At 31.8% G+C, this 22431-nt stretch overlaps 1 protein-coding gene across 2 annotated transcripts in view; it reads right to left on the reverse strand.

The window, feature by feature from the left end:
• LOC145248214 (neuronal acetylcholine receptor subunit alpha-10-like) overlaps window positions 1-22431 on the reverse strand; it is a 451727-nt gene that overhangs the window by 293726 nt on the left and 135570 nt on the right. The window contains exon 1 of one of the 2 annotated variants that reach the window (XM_080110080.1): window positions 6718-6811. The exons of the other annotated variant lie outside the window; for it this stretch is intronic. The gene's annotated coding sequence lies outside the window, so the exon portion shown is untranslated. Of the gene's footprint in view, window positions 1-6717; window positions 6812-22431 lie in introns of those variants that run through there. 2 annotated transcript variants of the gene reach the window in all.

The following is a 22431-nucleotide window of genomic DNA, read 5'->3' on the forward strand; positions in this document are numbered from 1 at the left end:
CTTCAATCACATAAATAGGTTCGCCGATATATTGGTAAATAAACAAAGCAAATTCCAGATACGAAACATAGAATTGAAGCAAGTCTTTATTAAAGTGTGTGCCTATTTCCATTCTATGGAGGCCAGGCGTGAACGCAGACCCCACAATTTTATTATACCATCCTTATTTAAGTTAAAACATACTTATCAAAGTATTCTTATGTACATCTATATCAAAAACACTTGTAAATGTGTTTTTTTAATTTAATTTTTTTTTATTTCCGTACGCAGATCCCACAATTTTTATGAATCATCATTATGCTAGATCAAACATACCCATTCCTGTGTCTCGATAAATCTTCTATCATTATATGTGATGAGTTTTCTATAATAGTCAACTATATGGGAGCCTATTCGTGACCAGGCACAGACACACAAACGTTCAGCTTTATATATATATATAATATATATATATTATATATATATATATAGTAGAAATAGTAATTAATAAAAACCTGAAGAAAATGCTCAATACTGTTGTAGAGCAAATATGCGTTTTATTTTTTATTACCGTATTTTTCTAAGTTACATTATTGTTTCGGCTACACGACCGTTTTTTGGCCGTCGTGTAGCTTCCTCAGACTTTTACAGAAGTGTTCGTTTATGGTGGAATGAAAGGCTGAATGGTGTCAGGGGAGGGGTTCGAGAGAAAAGCGGAAAAAGAGGAAGGGAATAAGGGGAGAGGTGGGAGAGGGTGCTTGGTATGTCGGTAATGTTCTAGTTTTTGAGTAAGGACATTAGGTGGTTGTGGGAGGTTTGGGAAATTTATCTCTGGTGTGGCTGAGGGCATAGGGATACACGGAGGGTGTGTGGAGATATGTGGGGGGTAGGAGGAGGGGGTTACTTTAAATTCCGAGTCCTAAGGTTTAGGTTGTTGGTGAGATGATTTCTTGATAAGTATGTCTTGACCTGTTGGGTGTTCGCTTAGGTTGGGAGGCGGGTGGGGGCTATGATTCTGTTTATCTATTTTATTTTTATTTGTTGTTAAGTGCTTGGAGAGGGTTAGCTTGTGGCCGTACGCGCGAGCACACACATGCGTACATACACACATATACTTAAAGAAACGCTCATCTGTACACATACATCTCCGCCTAGGCATGTAAACATGTTACATTGTTGCATCTGCTATTAGTCTCTCACTCCTGGACAGGGTTCAAAAGAGAGTCGCCAACCTGATAGGTTCTAAACTGTCACCGACGAAATGTTGCATCGCTCTGTTTGTTTTACATATATTTTAATAGTGGATGCTCCGACGAACTACAAGTCCTTGTACCCCTGGACGTAAATACCCCCGACAAATCCGACAAGCAGCAAAGTCCCACCCCTACTCAGTAGAGATCGCTAGATGTAAAAAAAAACCCTAATAGTTTCTTCCCTAGAACTTCTAGACTTTGGAATTATCTTCCGGGTTCCTGCTTCCCAACTGTACTGACATGCAGAAGTTTAAGTATAATGTAAAAATATACTTTTCTACTCAACTCCCTACATAGCATCCCTGCAACTTTTGTCCGTGATAGTAACCTCCTACATTAAAATGGCACTGCGCCCTGTTTTGGGTGAAAATGTAATATATATATATATATATATATATATATATATATATATATATATATATATATATATATATATATATATATATTATTTTATTTTATCGACAATTCCTTTCCGTTGCAAGTTTAGAATATAATTGTCTATAATACCAACTCTATTATAATCTCAGCTCAATGAATTTTCAAAAGAGTTTTCAGAGCATATATACGTCAATTGAATAAAATAACAACCTACATGAATAGAAATTCACTTATTTTGGCGTTAAGCTCTTACAGCTGGGAAAAAATAAACGTGTTCACAACGGATTAAAAATTAGTTGGGAATAGTTGTAAGCGTCTCTGACGAGTGACTGGATGGAAGATGTACAGTTCTGTGGATGAGAGGTAATTGTCCATCATTTCACGAAACAGCTGTAAGAGCTTAACGCCAAAACAAGTGAATTTCTATTCATGTAGGTTGTGATTTTATTGAATTTACGTATATATATATATATATATATATATATATATATATATATATATATACATATACACACACATATATATATATATATATATATATATATATATATATATATATATATATATATATATATATATATACGAGTGTCAAAAAGTAAAGCTTTCTATATTTTAGCTTAAACAGTCGAAGACATACGAAGGCGGGAGTGGTACCATTTAACAAGGCAACATTTTGTGCTCCAGAATTTAGCTGTCTACATAGTCACCACCATTTTCAATGCAATTTTTCCAGCGATGTACAATGGCTATGCACGGTCCGAAGAGCGCTTAATCATACGAGGGTCGTTCGAAAAGTAAAGCTTCCTATTTTTAAACACAAACAGTTGAAGAGCTACGAAGACGGGAGTGATAGTATTCAAACTAGCGACCTTTCGTGCCCTAGAATTTGTTTTCGACATAGTCGCCACTATTCTCAGTGCATTTTTGAAAAGAATCCAATGACACATCTCTGCTTATGATAGGGGTTTCGTCCTTAGAGTCTCATACCATCAATATCTGCAACAGAGAGATGAAACTTACAGGTTATATATATATATATATATATATATATATATATATATATATATATATATATATATATATATATATGAAGAGAAAGCGAGAAAAAAAGTTTTTAAGATATATATGGCAAGTAAGCTACACAGAATTGAAAATGTATATGGATATTAAGCTACACAGAATTACACAAAACATCTATGGCAATTAAGCTAAACAGAATTTTCCTCGTGAGGATGAAACGAGGAACATTCTGTGTAGCTTAATTGCCATATATATTTTCAGAACTTACTACCTAGCTCTGCTTACATATCGAGCACTGTGGAAATAAATACTGGATATAAATAAATTAAATTGTATATAGATACACTAAGTAATATATATATATATATATATATATATATATATATATATATAAGCCCGACGAATTCTCACGAGAATGAAACGCGGAACATTATGTGTAGCTTAACTGGCATAACTTAATACCTATGTATTGGGCATTGTTGAAGTAAATAGTAAAAAATTTACGCATAAAATTAAATCTTCGTATAATTATTCATTTCATTAAATGAAGTAGTCACACACACACACACACATACATATATATATATATATATATATATATATATATATATATATATATACTTGTTTATTGTTATATAAACATGCTCACATCCCGCTGCTACAAATAGCCATTTGTTTCAATCAAACAACAGATATCATCAGGCAGCGACTTGACTATTCAAAAGTTCAATGAATAAATAAGGTTATTCATTGAACTTTTGAATAGTCAAGTCGCTGCCTGATGATATCTGTTGTTTGATTGAAACAAGTGGCTATTTGTAGCAGCGGGATGTGAGCATGTTTATATAACAATAAACAAGTATTATCAGCTCTTTTTATTGAACACTATCTAACAACCTCGTTGAATTCATTAGTCCATTACTTTTGAATATAAAAAAACCCGAGTATATATATATATATATATATATATATATATATATATATATATATATATATATATATATATATATATATATATATATATATATATATATATATATATAATTTTGAAAAACAGACAAAACGAATTTGTAAACTACGTTTAGGATGAAAATATTTTTTTTTATCTGGACATTTTTCTTGTAAATTTCAGGAAAAAAATATTCATTATCAAACAAAGCCTGATTCCAAAATTCAGTATTTTCTTTAGTAATGAGTAGTGTGTCTTGTGGTCTTGTTGAAGCGACAGTTAAATCTTCTTAAGATGATGGATGATAAGGCATAATGAGATTGCTGCTAATTACGAAAAAAAAAAGAAGCTCTATTTTGATTCAGACGTTATCTTATATGAATATTAGTAGAACACTGGCGAAGCATTTTCTCTATCGAAAGATATTGGTAACCTTCATTTGGTTCATCCTGTAATAAGCTTATGTCGTTCTAGAAAGAATTCAGGCATTTTGTGTTGCTATAGACAACAAAACGAAAAAGTGGTCAAAAATAAATATATAACAAATAAATGTTATCAAATAAAAGATACATTACTCTTCTACCTAGCTGGATCAGTTTTTAGTGTTTTAACTTATTTTAATCAATATATAAGAAGCACAACATGTAGGGTGGCGCATAACATAAAATTCAAGACAAGAAAAAGTAAATATAAGTACATATAGAATTATTTGTCAGTTCAATAAGGATAATATTAATAGAAAGAGGAGCTCTTTATACCTCGGCCTTTCGAAGCCTAATGCTTCTCTTCAGAAGGGAGAAGGGGACTAGGTTACAAATATAGGGAAATACGATATTTAACTTAGGATACATTAGAATGGAAATGTAGAATTAACTTTTAAAAAAATAAAAATAGAGGGAAGATAGTTGAACTATAAAACGTGAGGATATAAAAAACAATGTGGGGAGGTGGAGTGTGCGTTATATAAGTAACGGGTCATTTTGAGACTAGAGGGGAGCGATGAGGGTGACTAAATGGAGTAAGTTCTGAAATAGCAATGCATATGGGTAGAGGAAATGAGTATGAAAAATAAAGAAGGGGCTAGATTACAGATATAGGGAAATACTACATTTAGCTTAGGATACATTAAGAAAAAAATGTAGGGAGCTGGAGCGGCCGTTATATAATTAAGGAGTTATTTAGAGACTAGAATGGGATGAATGAGGGTGATTAAAATAAATTTAGTTCTAACAGAGCAATAAATATGGTGGTAAAGGAAATCAGTATAGAAAATGGAGAAAAGTGGAAATAACAATAATGGGGAAAGGTATAAATATTGGATCGTAGGAGTCGGAATGAAAACAAATAAAATAAATAAATAATATAAATAATATCAACGAAATATCGAAAAACAAAGAAACAAAAACAGTTTTGAAATATAATGAAGCTTTACTTACTTTAGTAAAATAATCCGAAAGAGCAAAATGGGATATTAAAAAAGTAAACATGTAATTACTTTAGTTTTTTAAAGCAGAGAATTTATATAAATATGAATGAGAGTAAAATGGCGCCCTTTTCAAGCAGAGCAGTTTGGTTTCAGTTTTACAGTATTGAACGGTGTAGTATTGCGCCGTCGGATTCAGGGTTGTACTATTGTAATGTAAAGAACACGCAGAAAGGGTCGTAATCAACTTAATTCCTTCTAGTACACTGACAAAAAAAGCTTAAACAGTTATATAAATAAAAATAAAAAGGTTACGTAAATGTTTTAAAAAGACACGTAATCACGTGAGCAGGATTTTTCCCTTCTTTTGACACGATAACAAGTAACGTTCTTATTTTTTATTATTTATCTATTTTCGAAAGAGTGCCACGTGCAAGTGGAGAAGGAAAAGAACAGTTATGCAAAATTTGTGTCGAGAATTGTCTTAAGTTCTGACTTTTTCTTTGGCTTTCACTTTAATAAGAACGTGAATTTATGAGGTGAATTTATTCAACACAATATGATTGAACTATAAAAATAGATAAAAGCTAACGTGAATTAAGATTAAAGTTAAGGTGTTATTGTGGACCCTCACCCATTAAAAAAACAAACCTTGTTAAACTTTGTGACATATTTCCATTCTATGGAGGTCAGGCGCGAACGAACATCCAATAATTTTATTATACCATATTTCGTCAAACTGAAACATAATTATCAAAGTATACTTATGCAAATAGATATGAAAAGTCTTTGTTAAAGCTTGTGCCATATTTCCATGGGGTACAGGCGCGAACGCAGACCCCACAATTTTATTATACCATCCCTATTTAAGTTGAAACATACTTATCAAAGTATTCTTATGTACATCTATATCAAAAACACTTGTAAACGTTTTTTTTGTCATTTTTTCTTTCCATACTTTGGGGGTCAGGCGCGAACGAAGACCCCACAATTTTTATGAACCACCGTTCTGCCAGATCAAACATACCCGTTCCTGATCCTCGATACATCTTCTATCATTATATGTAATCAGTTTTTTAAAATAGTCAACCATATAGAAACCTATTGGTGACGACACACACACACACAGACACGCACGCACACAGACGTTCAGTTTTCACAAAAACTATATATTGGTAAATATAGACTGGTACATTTATTCAATAAGGGTACACAAACATTTAATTGGAGGATAGAGGGGACTCTTTATGCCAAGTCATTTCTAAGCCTAATGCTTCTCATCAGAAGAGTAGAGAAGATGCAAGGTAACGTAATGGGGATGCGTCGTCTAGCGTGGGATTCATCAGGAACGAAATAAATCAATAAAATTATAAATGAACAATTCTGTATTGACCAATATATAGTTTTTGTGACTTCATTTTCTATTCTTATTGTTTTCATATATAAGCTCCAATGGAACTTCTTGAGCTTCGAGCTTCCTGATAATACTCCTCTCATAGAATTGAACTTACTCTCTTTTTCTAACTCACACATACTCTCTTCTTCTTCTTCTTCTTCTTATTCTTATTCTTATTCTTCTACACCCACACACACACACATATATATACATATATATATATATATATATATATATATATATATATATATATATATATATGATGAAAATAATGGAAATAGTATTCCGACAAAATAGAGAAAATAAAAAAGGAACAAACCGTATTATGTGTTCACCAACGTTTCGTCTTTATTTCGAGACTTCCTCTGGGTGAATGAGATTAAGAAACCAAAAAATATACCAGTACAAAATATTTGAATGTTTCACGTGCACAGTGTGCGCAAATGTAGGAAAATAGAACTTCGTCACACTGTGCACGTGAAACATTTTCAAATATTTTGTACTCGTATATTTTTTGGTTTCTTAATCTCATTCACCCAGAGGAAGTCTCGAAATAAAGACGAAACGTTGGTGAACATATAATACGGTTTGTTCCTTTTTTATTTTCTCTCTCTCTCTCTCTCTCTCTCTCTCTCTATATATATATATATATATATATATATATATATATATATATATATATATATATAATTATTCCAGGTAAATATTATTCAGAGTTGAAACATCCAATAAATTTAACAAGAGTTCTCAATAACAAAGTAAAGCAAGATATACTTTACATAAACATTTAGGTAGCACTTTGTGAAAAAGCAATTGGTACAAGAAACATCGCCTGATGATATCTATAGTTGTCTATAACATAATCATCAATGTGTAGCGATGGCTAAATATTTATGTAAACATAAATAAACAAGTATATTAGTGGCCTGGCAAGACCACAAGGGAGACAACCGAAGCAGCATAAATGAAGCTGGCCTGCAGGACTATATATGCAAATGTAGGAAAATTTGGACATATTTTAATCGTTTGAAAACATAGGTTCTTTTTTCCAAATGTCATCAAATTTTTATCATAATACAGTATTATAATCTTCAAAATTTTCATGTGATTTTGTCCCATAGAACTAAAGATATAAGCATTTTTATATTCAATTAGGCTACCACTATAGATATAATAATATATACACCACCCTTTTTGTCAATTTTATAAGTTCCAAATCTCAGCGACTATAGATCAGAATTTACAAATGAAGGCTCGTTTGATTACTAATCACCTGGATTGAGTATTGAAATATGTGGCATTTGCCTTTAAGATTGACCATTAAAAGGGGGTTGTCCATCATCCAGAGCCTATTTCTGGTACTTTTTTACACCCAAATATGTTCTAATCATAGCCATATGTTTTCCTAGTTTTGCATATGAATTACAAAATATCTGATATTTCCCCAAAACCTCTGCCCTTCATTCAGAAAGGACTAAAACTTGCTGCTATTGTTTCAAATGACCTGAAATAACAGCAAGCGGAGACTTGATTCCAAACATTTCTCATAATTCCCTCTTTGGGTGTAATACATAAAGTAAATTTCACAGTGTATGATGATTATCTGATACTGGAGATATTTATAATCGGAATCTATTTTCAAGTGAAGGGAGATAAAAGACGCGAGAAAGATTTGGAATCAAGTCTCCCCTTTCTGTTATTTCAGATCATTTAAAACCATAGCAGAAAGTTTTAGTCCCACTTCCATCAAGGCCAGAAGTTTTGGTGAAATATACATGTGTGTGTCTGTGTGTTGTCACTATGAACCTGTGCTTCCGATGATATAAACATTGATATCGATTATCAGTTGATTTGTGTAGACTATTTTAAATGTTTATTATATATATATATATATATATATATATATATATATATATATATATATATATATATATATATATATATAAGAGAGAGAGAGAGAGTGAGAGAAAGAAAATTAAAACTTGAACTTTACAATCAAAAAAATTTATTGTTCGATTGAATACTAAAAAAAAAAAACAATTTACAAAGTCCTTATTCCGGAGTTTAAAAGAATGCTATTCTTTTTTATTCTTCTCGTCAGAGGACATAAAGAAATCAGCAAATTATATTTGTAGCAACGATAGAATTTGCTTGTTATCTCATTAACTGAAACCGCAATTTATTGCTAAGAAAAGAAGTCGAAAAATGTTGGATATGTAAAAAAAAATACATAAAAACAAACCACGCATAATATATCAGCTTGCATGAAAATTCTTTCAAGTTGACCGAAATGCGAAAATAGTTCTTTATATGGAATAGAGTCCAAAATTAAGTCCAGCGTGACGATGCATATAATCCGATTGGAAAGCTTTCAAAACAGCTGAAATAATGAAAATTGTTTTTTTTTTTCGGACAGTGCAGTGGATTTCATTACTACACACACACACACACACACACACACACACACACACACACACACACACACACACACACATATATATATATATATATATATGTATATATATGTATAAATACATATATATACATTGGCAGCAAGTCATTATTTAAGCACGTTTGATTAAATACGACAGAGTTATTCCTTATTATTATTTGTTTTGATATCTTTTCCATTCGCTGAGCGGTCTTTTTTATTTCAGCTTCCAAGGAAAAGAAAACGATAAAAATAAGAACCGCTCCTGATGATAATCTGATGCATCGATAGAAAGCGCTTGAGTTGAATATGGCTGAACAACAACTTTTGGGCGCCATTTTATACAACATGCGAAAATGAAAAATTACCGCTGGTCGAATGGAAAAAATATCGAAAAAAATCGGAAAAAAGAATAACTCTGTCGTGTTCAACCAGACGTGCTTGATTATATATATATATATATATATATATATATATATATATATATATATATATATATATATATACTAGACTACCCGAGACCCGTTGGGTCACTATGTTATATTAGCTATGGAATTCATGTATGAGCGTGACACTTGTGGCGTAAAGAAAATAGGGTTTTTTTTTACATAACAGAAACATTTCTATGAAAGTATATTAAAATGAAAAAAGAATATACATAGATTTCTATGAGTCGTTCTGTTTATCATAATTGATTATTTTTGGAAATAATTTGCAGTTACTGAATTATAAGTGGTTGGCCATACTTATAGGTAAATGTGCACTGAACAGATACCATAATACTTATTATAGTTAAAATCAAATTTTGATATATCTGCTTTTTTTTTACATCGTTCATTTCTGTATTCCATTTAAGTTATTTTAAACCCCACTCTTCCCATGTTAAATAATAACTTCGAAATAATAACATTAATATTTCAGCGCCCCAATTGTTCTTTATTTTTTTTCGGGTTTAAATTATCCAAATAAACAATTGTTAATACTATCTGCATTTTTTTACATCGTTCATTTCTGTATTACGTTTAAGTTATTTTAAACCCCACTCTTCCCATGTTAAATAATAATTTCGAAATAATAACGTTAATATTTCAGTGCGCAGGTCATGCGCGCATGCGCCACCGGATGTCGTAAACCGGAAAGTCAGTTAGATAATCGTTACAAGATCATTTGAGTTTTATAATTATATATATATATATATATATATATATATAAAGAGAGAGCGAGAGAGAGGGAAAGAGAGAAATGAAACGGGGGCGAAAAGATAAATCGAGAGAGAAAGAAAGGGAGAGAGAGAGAGAGAGGGGGGTAGAGGGAATCGAAGTAAATCAATAACGAGATCATAAGACATGAGAAATTAATGATCGAATTCAAAACAAAAAGAAACAAAAAAAAACAGAAAAGCGGAGTCAAAAATAAACTTTGCGATAGACGAAAGACAAAATGGAAGCATTTCCATTTACAAAAATGAACGCATAATAAACGTCGCATAATATAAAAACAAAAATAAATTCTGCAAAATAACAAAACAAAAAACATTTACCTCTCTAAATGAACAAATATAAACTCATCCAAGTGGACTAACAAAAAAAAAAAAAAACTTCCCAAAATAAACACAAATTTGACTCGGCAAAATGAACAAAAAAAAGAAATAAATAAACTCCTCAAAATAAACAAACAAAAAAATAACCTCCGTAAATAAAAAAAAATAATATCTCCGCAAAATGGATAAATCGCCCCTCTCCTGAAAATGAACAAAAAATCAACTTCACAAAATGACCCCCAAAATATAAAATCCACAAAAATGAACGAAAATTAATAATGAAACTTCGCAAGATGAACAAGAAATATAAATTTCTTAAAATGAACAAAAATGTAATTTCCGTAAAATAAAGGAAAAAAAATCAAAATGAATAAAAAATAAACTCCGCAGAATGTTTATTCACCCAACTACGTTTTCGCCTAAAGTAACATACGAGTAAAAATACACCATTTAATCAACTTGAAAGGAAACTTCACTGTTCTTCATCTAAAAACAGAACTTTAATGTCTTCTATTACAAGACATTATTTTTGGTTGCGTATTTCGTTAAAACGTACAGCTACATTTTACCATCTAGAGTGCAAAAAGTGCACATGTGTTTTCATTCCAACAATAACATTCCCGCCTTATTGTACTCGTTAGTTATAACATTCTATAAACGATGTTTCTTACAAAGACAGAAACGCACGTTTTCTTGCCGGCTATTGTGTATATAGAAAGTGGTATTACATATTTTAATATTAATATACGGCACAATCACGTTGACACACCGGTTCCCGCCAGATCACCGAAGTTAAGCACAGTACCAGATAAGTAACCATTTGGGAAGATGAGGCGCTGTATGTACCGCGAGGTAAAATACCAGGTTGGGAAACTGGTACGGTCTATCTTCTCTCATGGTAGGCAACCCATCTAGTGATGACATCACGATAAAAAATAGCCTATTTAGCTACGGACAAGATTTGAATTACACTGCAAACTCGTGTAGTGAGTTCAATCTCGGCTCTGGCCGCGCTGGATGATGATGATGATGATGATGATGATGATGATGATGATGATGATGATTTTCTCATTCTTCTCATTACGGCCACTCATGTAATCGTGCTCTCGAACGTCATCCACGTCTCTAACGTGATCAACTTCTCGCACTTACTCTACTTGATAGCCATGGCAGAGCATCAAGTATTCAGCAATTGACAAGATTTGAATTACACTACAAACTCGTGTAGTGCGTTCAATCTCGGCTGTTTGTGTCGCACGTTACGTTACGTTTTTTTTTTTTTACAGATTTTTAATCTTCTCACAATATTCATCGTCATTCAACGGTCAATCTATCCATCTCATTAACCTTTACTGTTTTAGCGTTGATAAATTGTGACTTATTAGTAAAAAAAAAGGGTTTCGAAAATAAACATTATTATTAACACACAATTGGAGTTTTCATATCAGTCGTCATAAAAAGCAGGGAGTTTTCCATGGAGTCTGAGTAACAGCAGGTTTCAAAAGATCCCCAGTACATTCCGCTCAGTTCCAGCTTTCCTTGTATATAGGTGTACTCTCACCAGCAGTTATCAGTGTTTTCTCGCAGATAATCATCGAAGGGTTTTCATGGAATCTGAGTGACAATGAACTTCTTCAATATTCCTCTATTTTCCGTTTCTTTTACAGTCGATGTATATATAGTGACAATGAAATTCTTCAATATTCCACTATTTTCCGTTTCTTTTAAAGTCGATGTATACATAGTGACCATGAACTTCTTCGATATTCCTCTATTTTCCGTTTCTTTTAAAGTCGATGTATACATAGTGACCATGAACTTCTTCGATATTCCTCTATTTTCCGTTTCTTTTACAGTCGATGTATATATAGTGACAATGAAATTCTTCAATATTCCACTATTTTCCGTTTCTTTTAAAGTCGATGTATACATAGTGACCATGAACTTCTTCGATATTCCTCTATTTTCCGTTTCTTTTAAAGTCGATGTATACATAGTGACCATGAACTTCTTCGATATTCCTCTATTTTCCGTTTCTTTTACAGTCGATGTATACATAGTGCTATCTTTCCTAATGTTTTGCATCATCCCAAACCGTTTGTGGTACCACGATAGTTTAGGAGAAGAGCAGAGAAAAGGCTTCAGTTCCGTATGACTCGTCTTAACTCCATCCATTCTTTGAAGTTCGTTTAGTCTTAGTGCATTTTTTTTATCATTTACCTGTGGATGATCAGTGTCACCTAGTTATTGGGTTGGCTTCCGCACTCGATGATTTTTTTTTATATGCCATCTATTTGTATTAGCTTCAAGTATCCCTTTGCTTCCGATTTATTCTCAGGATTTCTTTCTATTTTTTTGAGGGGGGGGTTCCTAAATATTTTCCACTCATTTACATCCTAAACAAGACATAGTGACATTTGAAATGTAAAGATCCACTATTTAGGACCGTGTCTAATATGAGTTAGGCAGCAAGATACCTGTTCACGTTACATTTAAACTTCTTCCGGCTAGTGCAATCAGGAAAACAGGAAAGAGGGAGGGAATTCCAAAGTCTAGCAGTTCGATTGAAAAACTACTAGAGTCAAACACTCTTGAGCATCTAGGGACCTCAACAGTAAAGGGGTGCAATTTTGTTGCTTGTTGCATTAGTCGGAGGTATTTATATCGTGGAGATACAAGTGATATAAGTTAAGAAGCACATAGAAGCGACACTGCGGTGATGGGGCAGAGGTTGAAGTACGATGCCTATTACATTTGGAACTTTCAAGAATCTTAGTACTATCTACGGTTATTGTTATTGCCGTAGCATTTCCAGTTCTTTGTCGAAATCTAATTATTTTTATTCGTCTTAAGAATAGTTTATGTGGCTGTCTTTATCGTCATAGTCTTTTCAATATTTTGTTTTAGGTTTCATTTTATTTTTATTTTTTATTTAATTATTCATATTATTACGCATTTATATATGAAAGTTCAAAAATGCTCCATCAACGTTTCATATAATACATTTAAGACATCACTCTCTGTATACCATCTAGAAGTAACTAAAATCAAACACCAATTGTCAAATTCGATATTTGAAAGAAAACCAACACTTGTCAAAATATATACACATCGTGTTATTTATGTCTAAATGAAAAATAATATATAAATAGATTTAAAGATAAAGACAAGCTTCTAAATAAAAACAAAATATCAATAAATTGTAGGCATTGCAGATCACACCTTCTCGGATTTTCAGTTTATAGTTTGTGTTACTTTTATATAACTCTTCTTTATACTTTTGCTTTATATTTTTATTTACTTTTATTTTAGTACTATCATTATTTATTTATTACTTTTTATTACAAGTATTATAAATAACGACCTCAGATTTTTTTCTACTCTTTATAAACGATTTCACAAATAAAAAATATATGACTTGAGTGCTATCATCTAGAATCGAGGTAAAAACATTTAGTGCTCCAGCCTTAGCTGTTACCGTTTTAACTATTGTCAGACGGATAAGAAATAGTAAAAAATGAATTGACTTCAACGTATAAATGTATATTTGCGCATGCATACAAATGCACGTTAAGTCGATTTATGCGTACAAGTTCCATTTTTTTAAATATTTTTACTCCTTCGCTGAGATGGATAAACTGACTGTTGAATGACGATGAATATTATGAGTAGATTTACCATTACCAACTAAAAAATTACAAAAGAAAAGGAAAGATAGAAGTTGATAACACACTACGAACATTAAATTAGCGTATCTAATATACTAGTTCAATTTTCGTAGTATGTTATCACATATTACCCTTCCTTTTTACAAATAGGATCTCCCGATCGAATAATTTATAATCTGGGAACCGTGACACACGTACGTACGTTAAAGGTACTACGGTACTAATATATAGATAATAATAATAATAATAATAATAATAATAATACGAGCAATTTATGATTGTACTTATGTTATCAACCCTAACCGTTTTATTAAAAAATGGGGTTTTTCATTTTTAAAATTATATCTGGCGACTTTCTCATGTCGAACGTGAAATTTTAACTCAAATGCACTTTATTTGACTTTGAGCTAGGAACAATGTGTAGTATATGTTCTGTACAATAATAGTACAATAATATTGCCTTTGATCGTCTATAGAATTGAAATATGTAACGAACTCTTTCAATGGATTCTAAGAAAGACTCTCAGATATGGTTTGAAACTAAATTAACCAAAGTATATAAATAATTACGGTTCTGTTTGACCAAAATGTGATACAATAACATCGTAGGGTCTGCATTCGCGCTGGATGTCGATAGGGTACGCAGTAGTAATATACAAGTAAATGATTATAACTGTGGAATTTCCACGGGTCCTGCTGGTATATTAAAAGTGAGAATAATGATGTATGATTCTTACTACAAATGACTTTCTGGCAGGGTATTGACCTTTGACATTTCATTATAATCCTCATCATAATTGTGCCATCAGTTAACGCATGCGCATAGATGCACATCGAGTGTATCGATTGTCTCAGGATTATAGATTAAGAAACATTCAGGCGTTGAAATTATTGAACTCAACCGGAATTGATAATGTCATTCCTTTTGCAAGAAAAAAGGGACTTTCTAAAATTCCTTTTAGCCAACGTAATTGACATTCAAAATTTCGTCGTCTCATCTTTGATAATACCTTTCGATTCCGGATCAACTTCCAAAAGAAATTGCTTCTTTGCCATTATCATTTAACCTTTACTTGTTGCATAACAGAAACTTGTTTGAATAAAAAAAAAGAGTACGAGCGACACCTAACGGTTAAAGGTGTCCCCAAGATTGAAAATCGAAGAAACCACGAAAATTCAGGACGAAGATTTGATCTTCTGTCTCTTTTTGAGCGACAATGCAAAAAGAGTAGACGTGTCCTCGCCATCGTCATTCATGGTAACTGCACGCGTACAATTTCTTTATGAACAGTGAGACAATCTATTCGTATATCTCTTTATATCTGTCTTTATATATCTCGCATGCATGTACGTACGCAAGTAATCCGTCGCTTCGATTTTTGTGTGACTATTCATTGTTTATCAATTAATATGCATGTCTCTCGTCTAAAAGAGGCTTCCTGTTTTGACGAATTTCTGAGACAAAGAAATAAATTCTATTCTTCCGTTTTTAGATGTTCTTGTTTCCAAGACATCCTCATGTTTTCTTACTTCCGTTTACCGTAAACCAACATTTACTCATTTTGTACTGCAAACCAAACATTTAATTGAATTAAGACTTTTAGGGCGTTGATGATTTGTTCCGAAGCTAATCTGGATGACGAATTTTAATTAATTACTAAAATCCTTTGCAAAATTGGCTACCCCTTAAACATTGTTGAATCTACTATTAATAAGAAATGTCCAACTTTTACAAATCTAAAGAAATTGACGTTAATAGATATCGTGTTTACCTTCGTCTATCTTGGCTAGATAATGTCATTGACCGATTTGCTTAGCAAATCTTTTTGTCTGTACAACGGTGTTATTTTGCATCGAACCCACGCGTTGTTTTGTCAACCAGACCTATGTTGTCGTCTATTTGCAAAAAAGAGTTGTCGTCTATTTGCAAAAAATGTTGTCGTCTATCTGCAAAAATGTTGGCGTCTATTTGCAAAAATGTTGGCGTCTATTTGCAAAAATGTTCTCCCGCCACCATGATAATTCTATTATATATTTATTTATTCAAATGTAATTGCAGCGCGCACTATGTTCGGACTTTCGTTATGCAAATTTTTCACCTTCGGATGTTCTCAATAATATGTATGGTTCTTAGATTTGCGAGCACCTTATAAATAACCATAAGTGTGCAACGAATTTCATTGATGACATGTTTATGATCTTTAGTAAGTCGCACTCATCTTTTCATCTAAAAATTCTAGAAACCATTTTTATTAAGTCCTTTAGACCTTCTCTTTGCAAACGAAAAGAAAATCTCTTAGAACTTAATTTGATTTCTTTTATATTTTCCCCGCTTATTTATAGTTTTTTATTCATGACTATTTTCTTAATCGTAATTTTACTCGATTTAGCTCTGTTGAACGACGAACCAAATCTGGTTAGCTAACCTTTATTTTCATTTTTTATTTTTTAATCATCATATTAATTGGTCTGTATTTAGCCATAATTAAATTTCGTACCCAACCCCAAACATTTTCAAATATATGTATATATATATATATATATATATATATATATATATATATATATATATATATATATATATGACTACTTCGTTTAATCACATAAAGTAATATACTTCAACAGTGCTCAATACATAGGTAGAGCTAGGTAGTAAAGCTTAATCGCCATATATATATATATATATATATATATATATATATATATATATATTGTTGGAAAGCGCGGAGAGTTTCCATTTAACGACGTTTTTTTTTAAATATTTTCCAATTTACTTAATAATCTTTTTGTAATATTATCGAATTTTTGTATGTAGGGTCCGTATGTTATATGTTGTTGCATTGCTTCCGCTAACACTTTCTACTGAAATCTCAGTTGTCTTCAGGCGGTTATTTGTTTGCTGGGTTTGGTTGGTTGGTTGGTTGTTTTTGTTTTACGGCATATCAACCCTTTTCAGATTATTTAATGCCGAATCCATAGATTCGGAAAAAAGATTTTAATAGAATATATTTGTTGTTTTCAAATCAGTTTCTATTTAACCCATAGTTGGGACCCTAACAGGTACTACCACTCCGGGTCAGAGTGGACCTGGGAGCAATGGTAATTAAAGGGTGGCTCCACACTCCCCAAAGCCCGCAAGCTGGGGCCCTCACCACTGGATATAGTTTAAGGTCATATCCAGGACCGTTTGCTGGGTTTAAAAACGTGTTACTATTTATAGAAAAGTACGTCTGAGGAGACGTGATTACGTGTTTCAGACGCATCCAATTGGATGTATGTACTGTATTTAAAAATATGTATTAAAATTACAATATAATAAAATTTACAATTTAAAAATTTACATTTTTTCCCTCTTCCCTCCCGCCTACTTATCATTAATTACGTATCTAGACATTTTAAAATATTACGACCGGATTCTTAGTTAATATCATTTATCATTGGACGTTTCGTTTTTATATACAAAACTTTTAGAATTTTGAGTCGTTTTACGTTGGGATCAATATGTAAGATTTTTATGTTTTCCATCAAAATTTTCCTAAATTCTGCGTGTGGACAGAGAAAAAACATAATACCTACATGCACTTAATAATATGAGATATGTGCATGCGAGTATGTGTTTTTCTAAACAGTTCATTTATTATAAGTAAAAAAAATACTCGACCTAAGATTGATTCCAAAACCTAAAGATAGTGAGCCAAGGACGATAACCATTAGACCAACTTGACACGGCATTAAGAAGTGTTTTCAAACCTACTTATTTGTAACATATCGAATCTGTCATGTGAACGATTTATGCATGAGTATTCCTGAAACAGCGAATAGATAAAAATCCAATTACCTTCCATATACCAATTTTTCAATTTTGACTCCTTAGCAACCCTTTTTTCCGGAAGAAACCAATTAAAATATTTTCCACATGTCTGAATACCTTATATACTAAATTTCAAGTGTGTAGATAAAAATTTCGTTGATAATGTAGGTTGAGAAGTGTCCTCACAGACACACCTTCTCGCTTTTATATATATAATCGATAAATATGGCGGAGTACGAACGGCCAAGACGCGAGCAAATGTGTACATACACTCCAATTTAATAGAAGCTCAACAGTTAATGAAAACCAATTTAATAGCAATATGTGCATTTGGAATCTTTTTTTTTTTTTAATGTGTCTTTGATTTTCTTCAGTTTTTCTTCAATCAATGTTCGTAATTTTTTTCACGTCAGCATTTTCCGCTTTTACCGTTGTCTTTTATGTCTTTGGCGCTCGTTTGATTGTTTTTCTCATAGCATCACGGCTTTTAACGCTTTCCAGTTATCGTTCCCCATCCCCCCCACCACCACAACTCTACGCAAAAGAGCCATCAACGAATCAATCAGTCGATCGATCGGTTAATTAGGAGGACTAATTAATACGTGGATCGATACACGTTCTTCAATATTGATTCGCTCTTGAACTTTATCTCGCTACTTCTTGCTATTCGATTTCTAGGTAGAAGCCACTTCGATCAATACGTATTTCGACAGGTTGCCTTTTCCACAAAATAACACTCGTTCTTTCTCGTTTTTGTTTTCTGTATACGATCCTTTTTTGTTGTTTTTGTTTTTTTACTTACGTTCATCCTTAACAAAGCATGTTGCCACTGAGACGTAAGGGCTACTATTTGAAACCATGCCTAGGAAATATTAACAAGATGTTGGTTTACATTACATTTAAACTTCTGCATATCAGTACAGTCAGTGAAGCAGGTAATAGGAAGGGAATTCCAAAGTCTAGCTGTTCGACGGAAGAAACTATTACAATAGAAAGCTTTCTGACATGGAGCGACCTCAATAAAAAAAAAGGTTTGATTTTGTTGCTCAGGTTTGTTGGGGATATGTACGTTTTATTTTACTTCAGTCGAAGTTCTCAGAAATCAAGGGGCCCACAACCTGAACTGTATATGAGATACATAGATAGTCGAATCTTCCATTTAAGTTCTTTATCTCTCAAACACTGAGTTAGTAAAGAAGTTCAGAACATAATTTCCCTCTCCCCAATTAACCATTTTTATATATTGTAGTATATCTTATATATTGGTCTCTTGGTCTTACTGGATTCCAGGACAAGAATTTATCTAGTCTGGTGGAGTATCCAGCTTCGTGCTATTACTTGAGGTAATATTACTTGGAGAAGGTGCACCATTACTCCTAAAAGCTAATGTGGGTTAGCCATAGTGATGAGATCTTATTTGTGCAGCGAATACTATGTGATTTTGAATATTTGGTCGGGATTTACTTCTATGGAAAAAGTATCCTTATGCCAGGTTGTTCTGACAAACCCCTGTACAGAGAGGCCTTAGACACTCTAGGACAGTGTCTAGCAGGCATTTAAGTTCCCTCCAGTAGTGTGTGGATCGATATAGAGACCCAATCTTACGAGATGCAGAATCAGCAATGGATTTAATATTACAACAGATAAATGCGAGCATGAAAGGTAATATGGTTAAGCTTAAACCTGGAAAAGTAAGCGACTAGTTGTTAAAACTGGAAAAGAAAGGGGCAAGATATTCTAGTGAAAAATATAAATTTATAACTTAAAACATGGCAGCATTAAGAATTGATTATATAATGTTATAAATTTAATTTTTTTAAAAATTCCAATGCGCAAAGAAAGGTTTAATGAGAAAGAAACGACACTATTAATAAACGCATATATTGAATAAACGAATATTACTACAGACGCATCTACTTATCCTTAAAAGTTTATATGTCAGTTTGGATGTCTTTTACACTTAAGTCAGAAATATTATATGTCTTTTAAGCTTAAGTTTAAAATATATATATACATCGTTCTCTTGCGTCTAGGCTTCAAATAGAATTCTTGCTAGTCTACCAGGAAGAGATTTCAAATACAATTTTTGCTTGTCTACCAGGATGAGATTTCAAAAAGAATTTTCTAACTAGATTAATTAGTTTACCTAGATTAATTTTGAATAGAATTTACGCCAGTCTACCTATATTTAATTGAAATAGAATTTTCGCTTATCTAATACGCTTAAGTTTCAAATAATGTCCATATTAATCTGATACATTCAATGTGTAAATATGATTTTCTAGTCTACCAAAGTAAAGTTCAAATTAAAAAAAGGTACCCTCTCGCTTATTCACATGTAAGTCTTGAATAATATATTCATTAGTTAAAACTTGCATTTAAAATAAGAATTTATTGTTCTGCCATCTTTAAGTTTGAAATACGATTTTAGTTGGTCTGTCATGTTTCAGATGAATAATAGGTCTGCCATGTTTGTAAGTTTGAAATAGTATTTGTATTGTTCTCGTTCGTCCGTTACACTTCAGTTAATAAAAGTTTTTTTTATTGTTTCATCCCATGTAAATTTGAAAAAAAAAAAAAGATTTTCATATGTCAATCTAAATTATTTTTAATAGAATTGTTGGTCTGCCAAGCTTTATTTTCAAATAGAATTTATACAGTTCTGCTCCGTTTACGTTGGTCTGTCAGTCTTAAATTTGAAATACAAGTTTTTTCTTTATCTGTCAATCTTTAATTTAAAATTGGATTTTTGTTAGTGCGGCGTTTTTGCCTGAAATCGAATTTTGCATAAGAATTCAACTACTACTTTCTTATAATATGATCTCGTTAGTCTGGTTTGGTTGTTTTAACTTACGGCATATCAACCCTTCTGGGTTAGTTCATGCTAAATCTTGTAATTTTGAAATTATTTTCATGCTTCAAGTGTTTTTATATGTTCAAATATTTATTCATGGTTTTTGGTTTGGTTGGTTTGGTAGATGAAACTTCCTGTTTTGTTTTTAGTTTGTAAAACATAATTGAGTTTCGAAAATAGAAAGAACAAAGCAATAACAATGTTTGATGCCTTTTAAAGCTAGGAAGCAAGTATCTTTACACAGCCTGGTTTGACATCACCAAAAGCAGCTCCAGTAGAAAGAAATAACTAAGGAAAAAAAAACAACAAAAAAAGAATTACTTCTTATTTATTTATTTCGTATAAGTAATACACTTGGGATTTTCATTTAATTTTTGTAATGCAGAAACACATGGCGACCTTTCTATACACCTGTGCTACATATTTGAAGTCGATTTCATTATGCTGAAAATTTTGCATGAATGATTTTTTTTATGTTTGGCAAAAATAAAAATCGATGGTCACTTACTATCATTCCCTTTATATGAAACTAGCATGCTTGGTAGTATAAGCAACGAAATGGAAGAGTTATACAATTGAGTGTAACATTTTTTTTTCTCTTTCTCTTTCTACCTCTCCCTAATCTCCTCTCTCTATACCGCCTCTGCACTTTATTTTTATTTTATTTTTCTTCGTCTGTCTGTTTGTCTGCCTATCCATTCCACTCGGAAAAAGGTTTCCTTACGTAAAGTTATGAAAACTGCACTATGTTCTTACTGTATTTATTCCATCTATTAGCATATATATATATATATATATATATATATATATATGTATATATATATATATATATATATATATATATATATATATATATATGAGAAGCAAACCAAGCTATGTGTTTATCAACGTTTCGTCTTTATTTCGAGACTTCCTCTGGATGAATGAAATTAAGAAAACAAAACACTAGTACAAATATTTGAAAATATATTTTTAATGTAATGAACTTGATGACTCTGTTCCATTTCAGAAACGGAAAACGACGTTGGAAAGTTAAAAAATGACCTACTTTTACTTTTAAAATCATCACTATATATTGGGTAAAATATAATAATCAATAAAGTATTGGCTCTATAATAATAAATATGAATTCTGCATGTTTTTACAACCGGGTAACGACATGAGACCTGTCGGAATATATATATATATATATATATATATATATATATATATATATATATATATATATATATAAGGGAAATAAAATTCAAGCTGTAACTTGAACTTTACAATCAAAATTTATTGTTCGACTGAATACTCCTGAATACTGAATACTCCAAAAAACAATTTGCAAAGTCCATTTTCAAAAGTTTACAGTTTTAATTTTCCTCTGCTTTCTATTGTGTATTGAGCTTTTTTATTCGGTTGGGATTAAATTATCTATATATATATAAATACTGTTATCATATTTGTTTGAAATTTGTCATTGCGTATATCAGGTAAACACTACATCCTTTTGGTTTCATTAATATATATATATACTAGCATGGGTGCCGGGCGTTACCCGGGTGTTTTGAGGTGTATGCTGAGCAAAAAAAAAAAAAAAGATCAATTTTTTAAAACTTTGACCCCTATTATGACCCCTTAAAATTTATTGTTTAGGGCTCAAATAAAGTTATAAAGTTAGATCCATGTCCAAGGAACCTATATCTAAAATTTCACGTGTTTAGACCCAAAATTGTAGGAGGAG

The sequence above is a fragment of the Euprymna scolopes genome, chromosome 26 (genome assembly GCF_053919585.1).
Source record: "Euprymna scolopes isolate OS-2025 chromosome 26, ASM5391958v1, whole genome shotgun sequence".
Taxonomy (NCBI): Eukaryota; Metazoa; Mollusca; class Cephalopoda; order Sepiida; family Sepiolidae; genus Euprymna; species Euprymna scolopes.